Genomic DNA, 22,805 nt, shown 5'->3' on the forward strand with positions numbered 1-22,805 from the left:
TGTTGGGATTAAAGTCATTGGTCTTTTTCACAGGTATTTCCTGACTCTAAATCCACACAGGTTTGTGATTTATGTTTTATTGCAATCACACTTCTTCCACTGATTACTGAAATTAAGAGAACTTTATTCCAGAAGTCTAAATATTTTTTTCTGACACTATGTTTCAAACTTATTTTTCTTTGCTTAGCTTCATGTATTGTTTGATTAAGTATTTTTTCATTCTTTACTTTCCTTTGGACAAGTTACATTTAGGATTTATCTGACTAAACACCTATTTGAAGAACCTAAATTGGAGGTACCTACAGCTCTAGTGTCCCACTGTAAAAAATATTGGAGCAGCCTCACAGCAAGCAGTATGTTTAAGGTGAATTTTTAGACTGTTACAAAGCCCACAAAAAGATGTAATAGTCAAATTCTACAAACTTGTAGTATTAAAAAAAAAAAAATAATTGGTCTCCTTAATTACCTCTAATCTTCAGAAATATTTTATATAACTACAGACCCCATGGTTACAACTTCCCATTAACTTCCTTAAGAATTTGAAAAGGGAAATGGAACATCTAGCAGAGAATGGGACAATGAATGTCAAAGACCTGTGGGTAGTCCTGAGACAGGTTTTGCATGTGTTGAGCTTATGTTAGAAAAGCTTTTCCATTAGACATTAAAGTCATCAGCAAGAAACATTTACAATTTTCATATAGTAAAGCAGGGTCAAGCAATAGAACTTTCTGTCTAGAGTCAATTTGCACCTTAAAATAGGTGCAAATGTGCAGAGTGAAGAGATGAAAGCCTCAAAATGAATAAAAGACAGTGAGAGTCTTGCAAGTGTCTTTCTGCTGAGGGATTGAGGAAACATTTCTGCAACAAAGTCTTTGAATTTGAAAGTAGCTCTCATTTCAAACATGTTCTACAAGAGGTTCATACAAACTTGAACCATTTGAATTTTGGACAACGGATTTGTGTTTTGGTTTTATTGTAGTTATATTGCAGTATCTTTAATTCAGCTAGAACAAAGAGATCTTAATTAAAAATAATAAGTAGGAAAAAAGGGCCTTATTTCTTTTTCAGACTGACTTCAAAATCCTTGATATTGCTTATTTCATTTCTATATCGTGTGATGCCCCATACATTGTAATGCTTATCTTATTTTTTTCTATTAAAAAAGTCTATTCTGTAGATTATAATGCCATTTTCATCTCTATTTTATGCAAAGAAACTGTTTCCCATTTTGCAGTAAATACATCTGTTCCTCTGCCCCATAAAAGCACCATGTACTGACTCTCAGTAGTTCAGGAAGTCTATTAAATTAGATTTGAGGAATACTTTTATTTATCACATTATCCTTTTATTGTGTTTTTTGGGAAAAAAAAAAAAAAAAAAGACTGTTATCATAGGTATTGCAGTCTTTTGTCTACTTCCCAAGGGCAGAGTCATGAATAGTAATGGCTGCCTCTACACTGCTCGCTACTGCTGAGTTGAGAGAACTACAGCAATATTTAGCTCCAGAAACTCAGTTCTTGTCTGTACCAAGGCAAGTAAAACTTGATATAGTGTTTCTGATATAATGTTGATTTTTTGAAAGTGAATTTTCCTTGAATATTTGTGGAAACTTATCTATGTATGAGTTTTTTCTTATTGGAAAATCAAGGACAAGATCTTCCATACATGCTAACGATGTTCATTTTCCTCATCCCATACATGATTAGAAGTAACAAACTGAAGGGAAAAGATGTAGCTACATTTAAATAATTATATTATACACTGCAAAGACACTACTGTATCTTTGTATGAAATTTTGGCAAAGGGTGAAACCTGTGAAATGGGTAACCAAGCAGTGAGCCATGAAGGAAAAATGCCCTAAAAAATTTACCACATATATGATACCTCAGAACTCAAGCAGTAACAAAAAGGAAAGGGAATTTGTAGTGGAAATTATATTTTTTTCAGCTTTATATTTGTGTGTGTGAGTTTGTGCCATCCTGATCTCTGGCAATCTCAGTGATATGACACCTGAAATCTCCTAAATCTTAGCCCTGGCTCTGCATCATTCTTGAGAGGTCTAAAGTTGTGGGAAATAGAACCCCTAAATATGCACATATCCAAGCTCCTCTTCACTAAAGAGAAATGATTCTCATATCTCAAAGTGACAGTCATCTCTAGAAATCACAGTGACCTATTCATTAAAGACCCGAGTCCCATGTGCATTGTAGAATTCATTAAACGATGTTATTCTCCGAAAAAATGCTATAGAACTCTGTGGTCTGACATTCTTAAATATTTGTGTCTTGCAATTACCTGGTAAAACTTCAGCATATTGAAAAAGAAATACTAAAATAAAGTCAATGTTTGGTTTTTTTTTCTTCAAGAATATTTGCCTTCTGTCACTTAGGTTTAGAGCCCTGCTTCTTTTGCGTGAAGAATGGGATAAGCTCTCCACATCAAAAATATCATCTTGGCCAAGGTCATTTAATTCCACTGAATCAGAGCTGGGACCCTAGTATGTGGAGATGTTTATAGCCTGCTGTCATTCTGGCAGTGACAGAAATAGAGGGTGGAGCAGGTGCCGAGCAGAATTGTCATATTTCCATAGCAAGGCCAGAGAGCTTTGTGATTTATAGATGCTCAATATACAACCGTGACACCCTACAAGTGAATATACAAGTTGCAAATCTGTAAGCAGCAATGGTGGGGATTTGCTAATCTCTGCCTGCTGTAGCTTATTCTGTACAGGTCCTCGAGCTCTGTGTAAGAAAGTTTTGACATTGTGATATGTAAAAACACACACAGCAGCTTGCCAGGGCTTGTCAGCAAGGACAATAACACATTTTACTAAGTCTGTACAACCTATAATTGTTTATAATCTGACACTGTTGAGAACTGGAAAAGCAGAAAAAGGCCTTTCTAGAACAATTTCTAATGGTCCTTGAAAAGCAAATGCATGATTTTACTTCTTACATTAAATCGAATTAAACCAGAGCTTTGAATAAAATTAAGACAATGAGATACCTCTCCACATTGAACAGAGAACAAACTTCACAATATCCAGTTTAGTTGCGATCGTATCTTTTTTCTTGCTTTTTTAGTCCCTACCTACCATTTTGTCTGCTATTGCAGAAGTTCTCCAAAATATTTGTAGAACATCTGTTAAAAAAACCTGAAAACTTCAGATTTTCATCATTAAAATCCATACATTAACAATTGAGGATAGCTTTCCAGTTTCTGAATAGAACCAGCGCTGTCACCTGTAGACCCAGTTACAGGTAGACCTACTTAGTAAGACCAGACAAATTTCATATGGGTAGGTTTCTGTAACTTTCTAACCCAGTGGCACTGGGAGGCTAGAAACTTCATGATCAGATCTCTTCTTTGAGATGGAGAAAAAAGAGGAAATAGACAGAAATTTTGCACTGTTTGGGCCACATTCTTTCACAATGGAGCCCAACCCAGCTAATTTAAGTGATTTATGTATCATGAAACACTTAGTGTCTCATTAATCCAGGGTACCTAAAGCTCTATAAATAGCAAGTGGTGAGAAGAAAATGCCTTTGAAAACCACCATAGGCTTTTGGTCTATCTATTGTAGCTACTCCCTGATGACTACGTAAGAGATGGTTTTCCTTCACAGAGTGATTCATTCAGTGCACATGAAGTATTAAATTTTCTCATGAAAGCCTTTTCTTTGAAGGTCTGACACAATCTTCTGTTACCATACTTTGCCATCATATGGATGATGCTAATTCAATTACTTTCATGCTGAGCAGTATCTGGCTCTCCAGATTCTTCAGTAAGAGTGACATGATTCAAAAGATGGGGCAAAACACCTTTAGGGTAGGGCTGAATTTTTGCCCTCACTGAGGAAATTGTAAGTTGCTGGTGCCTGTATACTTTCTATTGTGTTGCTGTGTTAGAAGAATACCACCCATTGTTTAGGACATGCATTTCCAAGAATGCTTAAGCATCTGGATCTGAGCACCTAAGGAATTCAACAGTTGATTAGTGAAGTACCTATGAATTAACAAACCTGCAGGTTAGGCAGTTAAGAAGACAGACAGTCTGCATTGTTGTTTGGGATTTAGCTCACATCTCAATTAGAGAGGGTGATAAGAAAAAGAGCAACCTTAGGGAATGATTTAGTCTTTACTATGGCACAATCTTTTACATACAGATTTTTATAGGATAGCCATAGTTCATAAGTTCACAGTGAATGGGTGTACACACATCACTGCCAATTAAACACTTTGGGTGTTATCCTTATGGGTATGTTTGCATTCAAAGCTTTGCATGAAAAAAAATTTGAATACAAATGTATTGTCGTCTTGTTCTGAAATATGGCCCTAAAAGTAGGAAGCCATCCCTCTAAAGGAATTCTATATAATTCACTCTGGGAAAAACCACTTTGTGTATTTATTTTATCTAAATTTATTCTGGTAATTCATACTACTCTTAGTAAACTTCATAGCTTACGAAATTGGTCGTTGTTGATTTCTACCTAAAGCATATATGTTCACATGGAGTAAAACATGCTTTATTATACTGATGAACAAGTTATTCATTTGACCCTCAAACAGAAAACTATCTTGATAATATACCTTTGAAATATGCAGCAGTTTGGTCAAAAAAATACTCTGATGATACTTTCATGGCTGCCATTTATCTTTTTTTTTTTTTCCTCTTCTCTGTTTTAAAATGTATTGTCAGATTTATTTGCTGTAGTATTAAGTTTCAAATCCTAACCGTTTCTAACCGAGCACTTCTAATGTGATTCAGTCCTTTGGCTCAAAAGTCTCATTCTCAGATCTTAAATCAACATGTGCCTTTATGACTCAACATTTATCTGTAGGATGATGATTGAATTCATAATTTAGAAAGGCATCTGTATAAATAGATCTTTACTAATAACTGCAAAAGATAATCTTGCCAAGTTCCTTTTTACAAAAAGGAAAAAAAAAAATTAAGTCAAGAAAAAAGATCTTTAAAAACCTGTTCTTCAAACAGCTATTCTTGATATGAACATCTCACACACACTCCATTCCCAAGTACAAATGCACATACAAACGTATTTATTTATTTCTGCATGAAACTTCTACACGTATCACTTTGTATACCTTACATGTAAAGGTAATTTACACTGGTTTTAAGTCTCTTTGGAATTCTCGCTGTGATGTAAAGAAATAAGCCCCAGAGGGTCTTACTACAAATGAAAGCTTATACTTTGAGTGTTATTAATTAAATCACTCTTCAACCAGGTTATACTTTGAGCTACTCATGCTATGCATACATGAATAGATACTGTGTTAAAATCCATGTCAGTAACTACATCCTGAATTCATTTCTCATACTTTATAATGGAGGAAGGCATTGCTAGATATTTATGGCTTTGTCTTTTTCTATTTCCTGTCTTATAACTCCTTCTTAGAAAATAAAGCTGACATTATTTACTCACTATGATTTCTTGAACCTGTGAGTCATTCTGCAGCACCCATATGTTGCAAAATTGCAAGAAAAGACAAGGAACTGGGCATCTCTTCCAGTCCTCTGGGCCTGGATAATCATAACAAATGTCTTTCTGATGGGTATTATGACTTCCATGTTCCATTTGGCAACTGGCAGTTTTTGTGATATTTGTCACTTCATTTTCATTCCATTCTTTTCTTGACCTGAAAAAGTGGTTACTGCTTTTCCATGAGGATTAGAGGCTGACTGTGAAAATGAAGGCATCTTTGCAAACATAAAGCCAGTATCAATGGGGAAGAACTACAAATGACTCAAGTTAATATTCGGGAGACAATGAGATTCAGATCTCACAGGAATTAAAGTTGTTTTTCAGTTTACATTAAGTTCAAAAGAAGAAAGATGAAACTAAAGAAGAAATATCCTAAAAATGTGTGCCATATGCTATGTGGTTTTGGACAGTTTTTCTCTATTTGAAAGAAACCTGCAGCATAATTTCTTTACACACTCACTAGCTGCATCTAAAGAGTTTGGGGATTACTCAGCATGGTCAAAGGATTACATCTGAGAAAAGGCCTTACCAGATTTACTTCAGACTGCCTTTGAAACTTGTACGAATGTAGGTGTAAGACTTACATATTCAGCTGCTCCAGTGTTGGAAACTCCTTCTGGGAAAAGATGAAATGCTAGCAACATGCATACAGGATTTAAGAAGTGCATTTACCATTTTTCCCCTTAGAATTCCAGTTCAGGAAGATATTTGGTTTACGGATATCTGCCCTGCTCCAATTGTACCATCAGTTTACCAGGATACATTGCTGCATCTTAAAACTTTGATTTGATTCTGAGTTGAGGCACCTCAGGCTTTCATCAGAAGGCACCAAAAGATATTGTATATGTTTCTTTCTTTGTCCCCACTCACAGCCCATGCTAAAACTTACTATTTATATAAATAATATATCCAGCATAAATGCAAAGAGAGTTTCACACTCCAGCGTCAGGTCTGAAAATGAGAAGAAGCAAACCAAACTAGAACAGTGATAAACACTGACTGTAAAATATAACCAAGGAAACAAGACCTAAGCAGAGAGCAAGGAGGAGGGAAAAAATAGAGTGGGGAAGAAATGCAATTCATTTTAAAACTTAATTTAATAAATTGTGTTAAAGATGCCGAAAAATGTATTTAGCTCTCAACCTCCAGGACTGTACATTGCGAACTAGCATCTAGCCATAATGGGGTTTCTGCTCCATCAACTGCAATAATTATTTTCCTTGATTTGCCTTGGTTATTTTATGTAACAATTTCTCCGTGTGTGTATATGTGTGTATATATGTGTGCATATTCTTTTGTGTGCATTTCCTTTGATTCCATTTTCTTATTAATTTTCTTTTTCTATCAAAAAAGAAAACAAAATAAAACACTCCAAGAAGAGAAATTAAAGATCAGTTAAGACACATTTTGATGTTTTTGTTAATAGTTATTACAAGGAAGTGTAGCCTCCTGGTCAGTGCTCTTTACAGACTCTTTCAGTGCCTGGCTTACAGAGAACAAGGGTGCCATTGAGCTCAGGGTCTTAGTCCTGTTTGTCCCCTTATATAGCAGTCAGTATATAATGCTTCACTTTTTACCTGTTATAGCTACACCCATTTTGCAAGGTTGAAACAAGGCCTCAGGGTCCTTAGCAGTGCTCAGCAGACTGCAGGCCTAGATTTGTATACTTGGGACTTTAGAAGCATGTTGTGTCAAGCACTTAAAATCATCAGCTATTTTTTTCACTTGATTTCGTCAAGAACTGGGTGACACTGTTGGTTGGGAAGTGGATCTCAGTTTTCCCTCATCCGTGTTCAGAATCTCAATGAGATCTTTCTCACCATTTAAATGCTGGTGGTTTTCCACGAATCTCAGATTTCTTACATTCTCCAATGAGACACGCTAACACACATGGTCCTGAGAATGTGTGAGTGTATGTGTCTAAAAAAACCCCCTAAACAACACAAAACCACAACCTTAACAACACACTGATTTGGATCATGCTGTGATGTGTGTTTATATCTTTTTGATCTATATTTTCTTTCTATTAACCATCCCCTTGCCCTGTATCTGAGAGTGTTAGCTACTGTTTCTCAATTACACCCACTGGTAAAACCTGCCCTGCAGGGTTTCTCACAGCAGTTGCCCTTCTAGCATCAGCTCCGCAGATGAAAAGCAGATGGAAAATTCCAGGGGTTCAGGTCTGAATGTTTCAATGATAAGTTAGCATAACATGGACTGGTGAGAGCTGTGTTTTGAGTCTGCTATGCAAAATGAGACAGCTGCATTCTGGCAGAGCTGCTTGCATGGGAGACTTAGCACTGGAAAACAAGAACTACAAATAAAGGCCTTAAGGAATTCACACTTCAAAAAATTAGTAAAAATAAAAAAGGAAAAGGTGAGTATTAAGAAAGTGTGTAGCAAGGACAGTTCACCTCATCTAGGACCCTCTTGGATCAGATTTGCTTCTGTGGAGAGAGACTATTCCAAACCAGGCACATCTTTTAGCTGAGGCATAAACTGAGATTACGTTCAACTTCTGCAGGCTCCTTCTTCATTCAGTAGAAGACACAGCCCGTTTAAGAACCATCTTGAATCATCTGAACTTTCTTCTCTCTCCCACTACCCTTCCTCTTCATTGACTGCAATGCAAGGCTGAATCGACAGAGTTCCCGAATTAGATACCTCTGTTAGATTCCTTGAAAGACCAAATTGACTGCAATTTCAATCAATAGTCAAAGAAAATCAAAGGAGACCATGGACAGTGGATGGGAGTTATCTGAATCTGAAACTGATCTCGGAACAGGTATAAAGGTTCTGTTAAGGATTCTTCCAAAATGAAGACTGAAGACAAGTTTTATCCAAACTGAAGACTGGTGTTTATGAAGTCCTCAGCTTTCCTCCCACACATATTCCTCATTCCTTTTAATTTTAGTTATGTATTAAAATAATTGCTCACTGGGATAATATCATCAGATGCACATGTTGCTTTTGGGAGAATTCCTGAGGGAGAGGCAGTCATACAGTATCACTACAGCCCTCCTAAGTACAACACAAACAATATCCTGCAGTATAACTCACTCTAAGCTAGCAGGCAGCTGCATAGGACAGTCACCCTATCAATTAATTTTAATAATAATACTTAGCACTTGCAAAGTATTTTTCAATTTCAAAGCTCTTCAAAGAGAGCCAGATTGGGTCTGCCCTGGTATGGCTGTTTGACAGAGGAAGGATAGTGAGAAATATCATACTGCAAACACAGTTTTTGCCTTTGCTTTTCTCCATCCAGACTCACAGTAATTTCATTTCTGTTTTTCTCTTTCATTGGAAATTATGCAGCCATTTCAACAGATCACTACTGTGCCATTTTCAAGGGTATTACATTCGAAACCTGTGATATGAGTTACTTCATGTATCTAGACAACGTGTAGGTTAGAGTTAAACTCCCCCTGTTTCAGAAAAATACCATCGTGAAGACTGGAGCCTTTTCTTAGTACCCTGGTGTTAGAGTGAAGTGACATTGAAAAAATTCACTTTCTTTTTCTTTTCTTTTTGTTCATAGTTTCTGATTCTGTTTTCCATGTAAGGATGCCAGTACACCACACTACCTCATTGCATGGCAAATTCACTTAAAATGATCTAGCTAAAAAGAATACTGATGTCAGAAAACACTTCTATTTCCTTTGATGTGTTGTTCCTACAACAACGGTCTATCTGCACCTACTGGACAAAAGCAAGCTGAAGGGAAGATGGAGTATTTCTAATGTGATACCTGCTAATGCCATGTCCGCTAGTGCTCCAATTTTGCTGTTGTTATGTAACATGATGTGCAATGCATCCACATATTAATCGCAAATGCATTGACTACCAAGAAGACGATATGATAGGAGATTATTATTTAATACAAGATGAAAAATCTCAGCCATGGGTATGAAGACAAATTATATTTTTCTCTTACAGGATGTTCTTGGGCTATCTCAGCCCTTGATATTATTGTTCACCAAATGCCAGTTAGGCTTTACACATGTTTATTTCAAGAACTGGCACAAGGTAGTTTTTAAGACTGCATTAGAGAGCCGTATAGAAGAGTTCCTCTGCTATTGCACACCGAGTAAAATCAGTTTTGGCTTAAAAACAGCAACAAAAGAGCTGTTTTGTGAATTCTGGTTTGCTGCTATGTTTCTAGTCTCTTTGTCTCCCTCTGTTTTCCTTGCTTATTTTGAGATTTAAATTCTCTATTGTTTTATGAATATAAATCACATAAAGAAAAACATACTGTAGATCAGCTGCAATCATTTTGTCATTGCTGAAGGATATTATTCTCTAAAAAGCATTTATGGAAGAGAATATATGATCCATATATTAATAAAATTTGTTCAAATTGGTTTAATGTTCTCAACAATATATCACACTTAGCTTTTTCTCTGATAATCCCATGTTTCTTGAAATCAGGACACATATATCTTTGTATTTTATCATAACCATTGTTTAGTTTGTATATTTTAAATATATACTGAGAAGATAATTTAACTAGTACCATTTTTGAGTATTAAATAATGAGGATTTTTATTATATCTACATCTCATGGACCTGCTTTTGATCACTCAAAATCTAACAAGAATCCTAACAGAATGTTATTATGGAACACTGAAGATTTCAAATAGTTTTTGTACTCATTTTTATCTCTGTGAAATCAGAGAGAAAATATTATGGCAGTGATTATTTTTTCTGTACAACACTAATGCTGAAACCTTATTAATTTTAAACCCTGCAATCCATAGTAAGATATGCTTTACAAAACTCTAATACTGCCCAAAGTTGCACTGGTTGAGGAAAAAAAAAAGTTGGCATTTGAAAAAAAAATATAAATTATTTGTTTGCAAGATGTTGACATTTTAAATTTTTCGCTTTCTTTCTGTTCTAATTTTTACGGAGTTTTGTTTATATCATTTTGAGAACTGTGCTGTGACTCTTGCCTCTAAATATTGATAAAGCAGAGATTATTACAAGTGTGATCACATAGTGGGATCTACAGAGGAGACTTCTGCAGATGCTTCTACTTCTACAGATATGTCTTAGTGGTGAGTTATTACATTGTTTACCCAGAGTTTTTATGACATTTATTTTTAATTGGAATTTGATTACTATAATCACAACAGAGCATCAGGACTGGTAAAATTTTCATCAGAGCAAAACTTTCTTGGATCACCCGAAGAAACAGCATATGAACCACACATGCCAGGTGACAAAATCTTTAGGATACAGGGAAAATGGTGCAAGAATTATACCCCACTCGTTTCCTCAACATTTGCTACTATATAATTATATATCTCCTTAATAAACCTGTATTTTGGATCGGTTAACACTATTAATTCATTTTGAAAGGAAAACGGGGCATTTGATGCAAGACTGAGTATATCAGAAAATTATTAGTGGCATAATTTGTGATATTACAATCCAGATTTAACCCAGAGTGACTTGCCTTAATAATGTTTCCTGGATCCCTTAACACTGTATAATGCTCTTTTATCTTGGGTCACTGTTCCCGTCATACTTCTGGTTTCCCATATTTTTATTGACTTCTTAATTCATCACACAGAGTATTTGGGAAAATCTGTTTTATCTCTCTATGACATATCACAGAAGATAATAAACTGAAAAGACCTTTAATCTTTATTCCAAGTAACTTGAGGTGATTTCCGTTAGCTTGGGCCTTGGTGGTTTCTACAAATGAGGAATAAGGTGTTAAAGACTATGACTTGCTTTTGGGTAATTTGTTCCTGTCTGTGCGCACTAACATTAAGAAGCTACAGGATGGCAATCTTTCTAAAAGTTGTGACTGCAAAACCAGAGTACTTATAGTCATCCAAACCATCTCAAGGATACGAGTAAAAGTTTAAACTAATAAGTGCTAGAAAATATGAAAGAAATATAAATTCAAATGTCTAGTAAGCATTTCTGCACTTCTAACTGCTTCAGAAAACCACAGTTTTTCAGAGCAGGACAGTTACAATATAGTTCATTAAATGCTCACATTAATTCACTCCACCAACCCATGTCCCTGTCATACACAGTTCAAATTTGTTCAAAAGTTACTTGCTTTCAGAATAAGTCATCATCTTATCAGGATCTGAAATGTGTTTGCCTCCACCCCATCCCTCTTGGGGGCTATATGGCCATTGCATTTAGTTTAATTTAGGAAAAATCTGAATTGAATCTTGTTATGTTCCCCCCTGGGGAAAACATGCTTCGCAAATGAAGCACTGCAGATGAAAAGAGAGAGCACACACAAACTTGGGAGCCATGCATCCTCTCAGACATTCATTTGCATACATCCTCTCCTGCTCAGTGGGCACTGGAAACAGCACTTCGTATTTATCCTGAAACCAACTGTTCCTTACTAAACATCAGGGAGACACAGTACATTTTGACAGGCTGTCTTCAAAGACACCTTCATGGGTTTTTATTTTCCCCCTCCTTTTTCCTCTTGAAAAAAGAATAGATAAAAATCCATTACAAAATGGTGATGTAGACTATTATAGTTAAAGTAGTGAGGATTTATAATTGATTGGTGAGTAGGCAAGGGAGCAGGTAAGGTGGCGATGAATGTGTGTATCTGGATCTTTAAAACTGTTTTGGCGGCATGAGTTGCTGAATTTTATGGCGAGCCATGTTGAAAGTTACCAAGACTCAACTATAAAGGTGAAGATTTTTTGATTTGCTTGACAGGGTTGGGAGTTCATAAGCTACATTTTTGCTAGTTAAGCCAGTTATTCTGGGTTGCCTACTGGAATTAACATAGTTCACCAAATGCCAAAACACACTGTAATTTCGTCTGACGTAGGTATAAAATGCCCTTGTTAATTGTGTTTTAAAGTAATACCTCAAAGGCCAAATTACATCACTGGCAAAAGATGTTCCAAAACAGAATAAATGCTATACCTTTTTCTATGAAAATCAAAAGAGGTGGAAGAACACTGATGCCAGGTCACCATCCACCTGCTCTGTATTTGCACTGTTTCTACTTTTTTGTTGTTTGCTGCATGATGGGAAATTACACCTTGCCTCCAAACAGCTGCTAATGTTCAGACATCTAAGAAAGTGTGTGGGCACTAGACTCTGACTAGGTTCAGTGGCTGAATGTATAAGATTGAGATCAAGTTATAGCTAAGAGCAGTTATAGCTAATTAGGAAAGCAACACAAAACACCATCCTTTTCAGCTAAACTGTTTTATCTGTTTGCTTATTTTTAGGCCTCCTTTCCCTGGAAAATAAAACCAAAAACAGGAAAGTCCTTTCAATAAAAACTTTTTACCACTGCATTACTTATCTGTGTTATTTTGGCCTAACTTCACCCCACCTCGATTTAGAAGTTGGGAGGAATAGCTTAAGTCAGGTGCCTGGGTGCTGTCATTGTCAATAGAGAGTGATAGCAGACACATGCTTTTAATTTCTTCTTTTTTTCTTTCATCGGGGAAATACTGTGTGCCAAGAAAAATAAGAGTAAAAAACAGAAAAACATGTCATTTCAAGTTTCATTGTCTTATGTGTCGTCTTGTTAAAGTGCTGCTTTTGACTACGACTTTCTTGTCACCTTACAATTCTATGTAAAATGACAACTGCAGCCAGACATGGTGTGAGTTCTAAAGGGATGTGTCCATCAACAGAGCTTTAAAACTGAGGGGGGAAGAAAAGGTTCACAGAATAGAGTTATAGTACTTTTTGCCCAAAAGTAAACAATCAAACTTGAATTATGTTTATATTTCAAAATAATTTAAACATTTTGAGGAGGTTTTGTTGTGGTTTTGGTTTTGCTTTTTTTTTTTAATTGATTAAAAAAACCAATTAAAGCTGTATGCAACTAAAATAGCATAACCTGACTCTTTGAAAGACCCTTCCTTTTTTATCTGGGACTTACCATTTTAGGAATAGATAATGCATCTTGAATTTCAATTAGACATCCAGAGGTAGCTCAAATAATTGTCCCTCTTTTTGTGCTAACAATGAGCTTTCTGGTATAGAAAGAGATCTTCTTCACTCTAAAATGAATAAAATGAATTCATTAAAAAAAAAAAAAAAGAAAATGGTATTGAAATTTCCTATTTCAAAAAGAGCAATATAATTTTGCTCTTAAATTAATGATCTGATTTTCGACCAGGTCTTCAAAATTTCGTAGCATTCCAGATCAGAAGGTACCATTCTCAGACCAAGCATCATCTATATCCTTTATTTTACAAAACTAATTATTGTACATTCATTTCAATTGTTTGTGCTTTGTAAAACATTCAGTTAGAAAGGAATCTGGCACTGAGCTAGAAATTTCAGAAGACAGAGATTCACAGATACTCTTGCAGCTTAATTTGTGGGTAAACTAGTTTCAAAGAAAAAAAAAAAAGAAACAAACAAACACAAAGCACAAATCCCAATCAAGTTTTCCCAATTTTGATGAATATGAATAAAGCATGTTTTGTATGCATTTTATCTCCATCTTTCTTTGCAAGATAATAAAGTGGTTTCACATCAGGATTTTTCATCTCTTGAGGTTGTTAAATGTTTAAGTAAAAAACACCTCTCCATCTTCTTCCTGGTAAAATAAACAGGTCGATCTCTTAACATTCAACATTTATCTCCAGACCTCAAATAATTTCAAAAGATATTAATGAAGATTTTCCTCTTCTTCACTGTCCTGTTACGATGGTAACATCGAACACAAATTCAGTCTTTCTATCCTTGTCTCCCCACCACCATGTACTAAGATGCAAAACTTTTCTACGCTTCCTTAAACTAAAAGATATTTAAGCAAGGACAGTAAAAATTACCATCTTTAGAAGCTTCTGATTTTTTCAACTAGTGAATCCTTCTTAATGTTTCCTTTACTCACCTTGCACAATCTTGCTGTTTAGCTCACAATCTTTCCTGACCATATGGAAAATGTGTTCTACAGCAGAACTAAGCATCTTCTATAGGTACTAACCTAAATAACATAGTAACTGGTGAGAGACAGAGGAAGAGTGTGTGATTAGGAGCTGCTGTTTCTGCTGCTACTTCTTTCATCTAACAGCCACCATCCTCCCCCTGACAAAACAGGTGACTTCCAATGTTGATTACGTATAATTTTGCTCTTAGTGTTATACATTTGGAATGCTACTAATATAAACCTTTGATGATAAAGAAAAATATTTAAACAAAAAACCAGCCCATCAATTTTTACTAATCTAAACAGATCTATTAGTGTTTTCCAAAAGCCAGTTAGGTATATCTGGCAGCTACTAGTGCTAGGCTATTCTGTTATTTTCATAAATGCACAGAAGCTGCAAATCTGTATGGGTGTCACATAGTAAGTTTTGCCTGAGATATGCTGAGCTGCCAAAGCATACATTCAAAAAGTTACCCAATAAAGTAGTATAAAGCATATGGAGTGTATTTATATACCTTGCACTATACACTGAAGGGAAAGGTGTGCTATAAAAGACCTCATAACCACACAGTAGTGTGTGTCACCTGCTCTTGCACTCTATATTGTTATGTCAGTGAGTGACTTTATTAGCTAGACAAGAACTGCAGGCAGGCAGTAAGTGATGTATATTAACAACTTCGCTCAATTATAGCAGGTCCTGACCCTGCTCCCATTGACTTCCACAGCAAAACTCCTACTGACACCAGTTGTATAGGCAAAAGATTGTATTTTTTGAGCATTCACACACTGTCTTTAATTTTAGCTGTATTTTATAAAGACAGAGATAGGAGAACATTCATCTCATTTTACAAAAGAGTGAAGATAATCGGTGGCTAAAGAGAAGGTAGTTTCTGAAGGTCATAGCTGGAATTGTCATAGACGGAGCTGAACTCACATTCCTGGTTTCTGCAGATGTTCAAAGACAGGCAGAGGTAAACTGGTCCAGGATGAGCGCTTTGGAAGGGTTTGAGGACTTGTTCTGTGGAAGGAGTTGTATGTGATCTGCACAGCTACTGCTGGGTTTGCAACAGGAAATGGAAAAAAAGAAATATTATTTTTTAATGCTCAAAATTTGTGAAGATGCAGAACAGCCCAACAAACTGATTAGTTTATGCCCATTTTTAGGGGTATGAAACTACCTTGCAACAGGCAATTATGCACTATGTACCCATATCCAAGCATGGGAAACCAGGTGATCTCGACTGATTGATAGCGCACAGAAACCTGACTGACAGCAGACACGAGCACATAAACCTGTTTAACAATGATGTTTAATGCAAAGTGGATGTGTTTGGTTGCATACAAATACTCTCTCCAGAGTTATGCTTTCCTGTCAGATTTTATGCTACAAAAATAAAGGGTTCACATGCAGCTACTGGCACATAAGGCTTCCACAGCTGTTCTTGAAGGAAATAATTTCTATCACCAGCTGTACTTCTCCTCACCAGGGATGTAACCTCTACAGTTCTGTCCCTTCTCTTTTATTCATTCCTTCTCAACTTAACATTAAAAAAATAAGTAAATTAATAAACATACACACAAAATTGTGTGAAAATAGGGAGTAATTGAAAAGCTAAAGTTTTCCACAGCATGGGTATCACACAGGACTTTGCGTGAGCCATAGCTCATACCTATGTATGCCACCACAAGTCCATCATATTCTTTCCCATGCAGGCTTCTCTTTTACACTTTATTCACCCTTCAAAAATCTTTTGTCATGAAGTCATGTGTGGCCCACAAAGTCAAGATAGAGGACCTCAAATATTTACCAATATTAAAGATGAGAAATTAAAATGGATTAGTAGAGAACTATATGAAAAAAGAAAAGGCAAATTTAAGATGACAGTGTGTGTCTCATATAGTATACATACTGATCATGTATATACCTGTATTCAGAGAAATAAGTAGCACCTTCCTTGCAGACACTTTACCTAATTCCTGCGTGTACATATGTGCTAGGTGTGGTATGTATACTATACCCCTCTGTCGTGGTTTGAGCCCAGCTGGTAACTCAGAACCATGCAGCTGCTCGCTCACTCACACACTTCTTCCTCCCCCCGCTCCCAGAGGGATGGGGAGGAGGATCGGAAGAATGTAACTCCCACGGGTTGAGATAAGAGCAGTCCCGCAACTAAGGTATAATACAAAACCACTACTGCTACCACCAATGACAATAACGATAAGGGAAATAACAAGGGGAGAGGATACTCACTACCCGCTGACCGATACCCAGCCCGACCCAAGCAGTGATCCGGGCCTTCCAGGTAGCTCGCCCCGGTTTATATACTGGGCATGACATGCTGTGGTATGGAATACTCCTTTGGCTAGTTTGGGTCAGGTGTCCTGTCTCTGCTTCCTCCCAGCTTCCCCTCTTCCCTGGCAAAGCATGAGACTGAGAAAGTCCTTGGTTGGAGTAAACATTACTTAGCAACAACTAAAAACATCGGTGTTATCAGCGTTCTTCCCAGGCTGAAAGTTAGAAAACACAGCACTGCAGCAGCTACTAAGGAGAAAAATGACTGCTATAGCTGAACCCAGGACACACTTTTTGCTCCTGATGTCTGTAGGTATGCAGGAGATCATCCCTGAAGGAAGGTTGATTTGGGAGGAAAATTCAAGCAAAAACGTAAGCTGTAAGCAGATGTTGTAAAGAAATCTTTATTCCTATGGAAATGACATACAGATTTCAATAGGAATGGAAAGATTGAATATCTGCAAAAAATTAAAAAGGGTAGTTTTCAGCTTCAACTAAATTCCACTGTATTTGAATCCCAGCATATGAAAGCATTACACTTCAGAGAAACTTCAGCTTGCACTTAAAGGTAAGCAGATATTTAACCAGTTCGTTGAACTCAGGGCTTAGTATGTAGTGATATCCTTTCTGCACTTTTAAGACTACATAATAATTAGCCATTTTACTTCACTCATAGTTATACTTCTGTTATAGAAGTTAGTATAAAAGTTATGCAAAAAAAGTTGTTTGCTATTGAACTCTCTACCATTTTTTCTAAGAGACTACTTTCCAGCCTTTTTTCCACCCTCAATTTGCTATGCTTCACAACAAATCTTACATTTTAATCTGTATCTTTAAAGTGTATCATTTATCCCGAAGTAGTGTCATCTGCACAATGTCTTCATACGTATCTTCGTACATATACTTTTATGGTGTCATCTCTTTATCTTCCCTCTCCTTTTGCTTGTACTATTTATCAAACAAACTGCTTTGCGTTAAACCTGTGAATCTTTTTTTTTTTCACCCCCAGTAAAAAATTAATGCCTTCTCTTTATACATGGAGAAACTTCTGGGGACTTAAAAGGCAGATAAGAAGAATTTTCCATACATGTCTTGTTTTCCTGACTTTCGTAATATGGAACACATCATTACATATAAAAGCCTACCTGATATGTGTGCAGTAAGAACAATGTTACATTTTATTAATTTAAAAAATCTGTAAGATTTTGTGAGAGTGCTATTGTATATTTGCATTGTATGTTTGATAAATAATAATAATTGTATTATTATTTAAGTCTGTAGCTCAAGCTTTACTCAGTTCTGAAGAGCATTTATAAAAGACAGTGTAATTATTTTTCTGGATACATCTGATGTTGGATTAGTGCAATACTAATACTACCTAAATTATCAGCTGTTTCATAATCACATTTGAAAAAAGAATAAATAGAGGATTTCTGCCTGTTTTTCCCAAAATTATTTGGTCTCCTTGAACTTGAGGAAAGTAATAATTCTGAAGCTATGCCTCTGCAAAACATTCAAATAAACCTTTAGTGAAGAACAGGACTTCAAATCTTGGCCAAATGCAGAAAATTTTCATTTCTGAGTGGAATTTTGGATTCCAGACCAAAGGTTACATCCAGACGTATTCCTTAAAAACTTGTCTATAGATTGAAAAAATAAATAAATAAACCCCATTAGTTCTTAGTCTAAATCCCAAATGTGCCTATCTTTACCTTCCCATTTATCATATTCTTTCCAATCCTTGCTGGCATATTTTTACACTATCATGTGATTATTATTTATAACAGAATATAATTTATAGCCAGTATGAACAATCAAAACCCACCCTGACTGTCACCATTTTTGACCAACATAGATATTGCCACCTGCATACTTAATGATGTATGTAAGACAGAAATAAAAGTCACCTCTACCCCTTCTTCTTAGGTGGAAACAGCTTTGCTGTTCCACACAAGAGGAGTATCCAGTGTGGATCTGTGACAGAGTAGATGAATTTAGTCATAATACTGTCCAATGCTAAGTAGACATTTAAATTCTTATTGAATCTATTAATTTGAATATGAAAATGAATGAAATTAGTACTATTGACTTTTGGTCTAGATACTCTAAATCTATCAGCAAGAAATTACAACACTGCATTCTTTTTAACATAGTCAAGTCCTTGTGAAGTGTTAATGCAAAAGCAAAGGTATCCAATTGCTGTGAATGAAACAGGAGAAGTACTCATATGCAACCTGGTGCATTGCAATCATTAGCTGCAGCTTTACACTGGTTTGTTAAAGCACACCTTGAAAGAGCACTGCATTGCACAATTCGAGTCACTGTGATACAGTATCAGTAAAGCTGACATTTGGAAGGAATACTGTTTGAAACTTTTTAATCTGTTTTCATTTCTTTGCTTTGAATCACCCTTCTTAAATTGCAAAAAAATGAGGTCTATATGGAGACCCACCCAGTTATTAGAGACAGAAGCCATTTCATGTGATTAAAAACTTTGATTATGAGATAAAGTTTATCAAAGGTGGAAGGGAAAAGAAATTTAAAGAAACAGGGTATTACAGGTATTTGCTACTCTTAATAGGAAATCATGACATTAACTCAAGTTGCAGATTGTCTTTCTTCCTGATCATAGTTTAAGATGATCTAGATAGCATCTTAAGGCTTGACTATTATTCAGGTAGTAATTTTCTTTTTTTTTTTTTTGGTACAGTTTAGGAATCCACACCAAACAAAAAAGAAAGTTGGACATGAATGAACAACATTTTTAGGTTTATTTTTTTCTCATTCACAAAGCTTAGAAAATATTCTGTGAAATAAAACTGAGATTAAATTTAGAGAAACTTTCCATGATCATATCTTCAGTTTCTATAAAACAGTTGTGGATGTGTGCCGATTTATATCAGACGCAGATCTGACCTCTGACTTTCTTTAGGTTTTATTCACATTATTATACACAATACTTCTACATTTATGTTTTGAGATTCATGCTTCACTGATATCTTTACTTCAGACAGCTTTCTTTGTCAATCAACTAGACATGTATGCAACATTCATCACTCCGATTTGAATACTTAGAGCTGTGTTTCCAGGTGAATGTGGGAATTTCAACAGTCGTCATTATAACCTGTGACTGAAGGTTCATCTTTTAGGGGTGTTGCCTACAAATTCAAGTTGCCTAGCAATATCATTTGCAGACAGTTAGTTGTGTGGCAAAGAAATTCAGGGAATCCCAGGTGGAAACCATGAAAGTAACTGAAAAGCTCAGCCCTGACACTGAAATGCAGGTAAGGTGTTCATTGTGGGTTGAAAGAAAACAAGTCTCTTATTTTAGGATTTAGAGTTGTGAACCCACTTCGAGAGAACAACTCATAGGCAAGATTAACTACTTTATGAATGTCAGGGAGAAGAACAGGTTCCAAGGGTCCATATCTACTGGTTTGCCAATTATCATAGTTACTCAGAAGTGGGAAGAGAGAATAAATATCCTTTTAGGTAATGCCTACCAACCTAAATTCCAATTAGCTGTCTAGTATCCTGTTACTCACTTTTAAAAATATTACACTTAATTTAAAATAACACAGTTTACCATCAGATTTAGGTGCATTTAACATGCAGGGAAGAGGTACATGTAAGTCAACCTTTATCACGCAATATACATATACATATCTCAAAAAATCTATCTATCTATCTATCTACCCATGAATATTAAGGGTCTACCAGGTGATCCCAATGGGATCTTGACCATAATTCAAAGGCTTAACAGATTTTTGTCCCTATACCCTCTTCATTGTGAGTGAGAAAGCCCTCAGGTAACATAAAAAATAATCCTGTTTGCCTTCAGCTTTACCACAAATAAAGTCTTTGCTGACTACTACAGAAATAACTTAGCTCATCCATTCCTTTTACAATCCATTGCTCTTGTTGCTGTCTCCCTTGTGTTCTACTGTAAGAGGCAGTGGACCTTAAGATAAGTAATAAAACTGAGCATCAGTCAAAGATGGGCAGTGACGATGACCTTAATAACTCAGTTCTTCCTCTAAAACTACTTATATTTCTGTAATTTACTAGAAGTTTCAGCAGCCAGAGCATGCATGGATTTGTATGTGTGGGGGAGGAAGTTAGGGCTCATGTACAGAAATACTGCACCATGTAAAGCTTTGATGGCTCTGAAATCTCCTGCTATTTAAACTTCGTCTGTCTTAAGAGTCTCAGAACAGTGATAGTTTCTTCCAAGGATTCCCTCAGTTGTGTTTTAAGCTCCAGTCAGAGGAAAACAAATGTATATCACATGCTGCATGGGCCTAATTACAGCAAGAACAAGCCTTCCAATATCTGAAGGGGGCTACAAGGATGCTGGAGAGGGACTTTTAATCTGGGACTTTAGTGATAGGACAAGGGGTAATGGATTCAAACTTAGGGAGATTTAGGTTAGATATAAAGAAGAAGTTCGTTCCTGTGAGGGTGATGAGGCACTGGAACAGGCTGCCCAAGGAAGTTGTGAATGCTCCATCTCTGGCAGTGTTCAAGGCCAGGTTGGACAGGGCTTGGAGCAACCTGATATAGTGGGAGGTGTCCCTGCCCATGGCAAGAGGGTTGGAACTAGATGATCTTTAAGGTCCTATCCAACCCAAACCATTCTATGATCCTATGAAAATTTACATACCAGATACTTCTGGAATCACTTGAAATATTGAAATAGGGGTCAATTTCTACTATGACTGAATCAAAAAGCAACAATCCACAATCAGATCCTGGGGTTTTGTGTGATTAAGAGGGAAAAAGAATACACCGAGGAAATTATTCTTTGAAAATTAATGGCTCAGATCTAACAATTACTATTTTGTTATATTGCCTATATTTCCTTCCAAGTTCTCTGAATTTTGTTATGTTTACATTTTATTTTTCCCATCTTTACATTCATATAGAAAATGTTTCCATTTTAATCTAAGTTTAATGATTGTGGTTTAAGCTTCATTCTGAAATCACATGCTTTGTTTTTTCTGTAGCTGAGCTTCTGTATGAACCCTTTGGCATGTTTTTGCGTGAGTAGCCTTTGAACAGCATGTGGACCCCTCAGAGTACAATGGGAATTCAGCCAGTCATGGTCAGGTTTTCTCTCTTCTCAACCCCCCCTTTTTTTTTTTTCCCCTCCTAATATTTCCTCTTAAATGATTTTGAAATAACTCACTGCTGGAATTAGCCTGTCACAAGAAGGTACACAGGAATTCAAGAAATATGCATGGGTTAGAGCATGGCCATGTTTGGCAGATGTAGATGTGCGATAACCCCTCCCACAACCAGATGTGTGCATTCAGATCTGTGGAAATCAAAGAAGGAAATTTGGCACAAACTTCAACACCCTTGAAGTATACCAGACATCTGCCAAAACTGTCAGACTAAGCTTGCAGATCTTCAAAAGGGCTGCATTTGGCTCTGTGTTCAGAGGTATATTATAGAGTGCCCTGCCAGCATAATTTTGGCACAGATAATATCTCTACCTTGAAATTAGTTTTAGGTAAAGACAATTTTATTTCAGCTCACAGAAACATAAAAATTACCATAGCACACAAGAAATAGATTGGTCTGGAATGAGCTTTTGACAACAGCTGACACCAGATGCTTCAGAGAAATAGAGGAATAGTACAACAATTTGCCCAAAGGGGAAGTTTCTTCCTAAGACCTTATAGGTAAAAACAGGTTTATGCCTTGAAGCGTATGAACTTATATCCCTTCCAAAATTATGTTTTTATTGATGTTATCACTATTAATAATATTTGTTATAATTCTTTTTTTGTATTATAATTATAGTTATTTACATATGGTCTTGGAACTGTCCAGTTCTGTTTCCTCGTATTTTTGTTTCCCCCCGTGAGAACTTGCTAATGGATGTAATACAGAAATAATGGTTATAATTTGCAGTTAGAGAGCTGCACCCATTTAGAGATATGAAAGCAGTTTTTCCAAAGCCTATTAAATTTAGCTTCAAAACTATTTTAGGTTGGGTAAATATCAACATTTCATCCATGAAGGAATTAGCACGAAATAGAGATAAATTCTGTTTCTTCAAAGTGGTATATCTAATATTTGGAGATCCAAAGAGCCCATCCAGTCCA

This window comes from Strigops habroptila, chromosome Z (genome assembly GCF_004027225.2).
Source record: "Strigops habroptila isolate Jane chromosome Z, bStrHab1.2.pri, whole genome shotgun sequence".
Lineage (NCBI taxonomy): Eukaryota > Metazoa > Chordata > Aves > Psittaciformes > Psittacidae > Strigops > Strigops habroptila.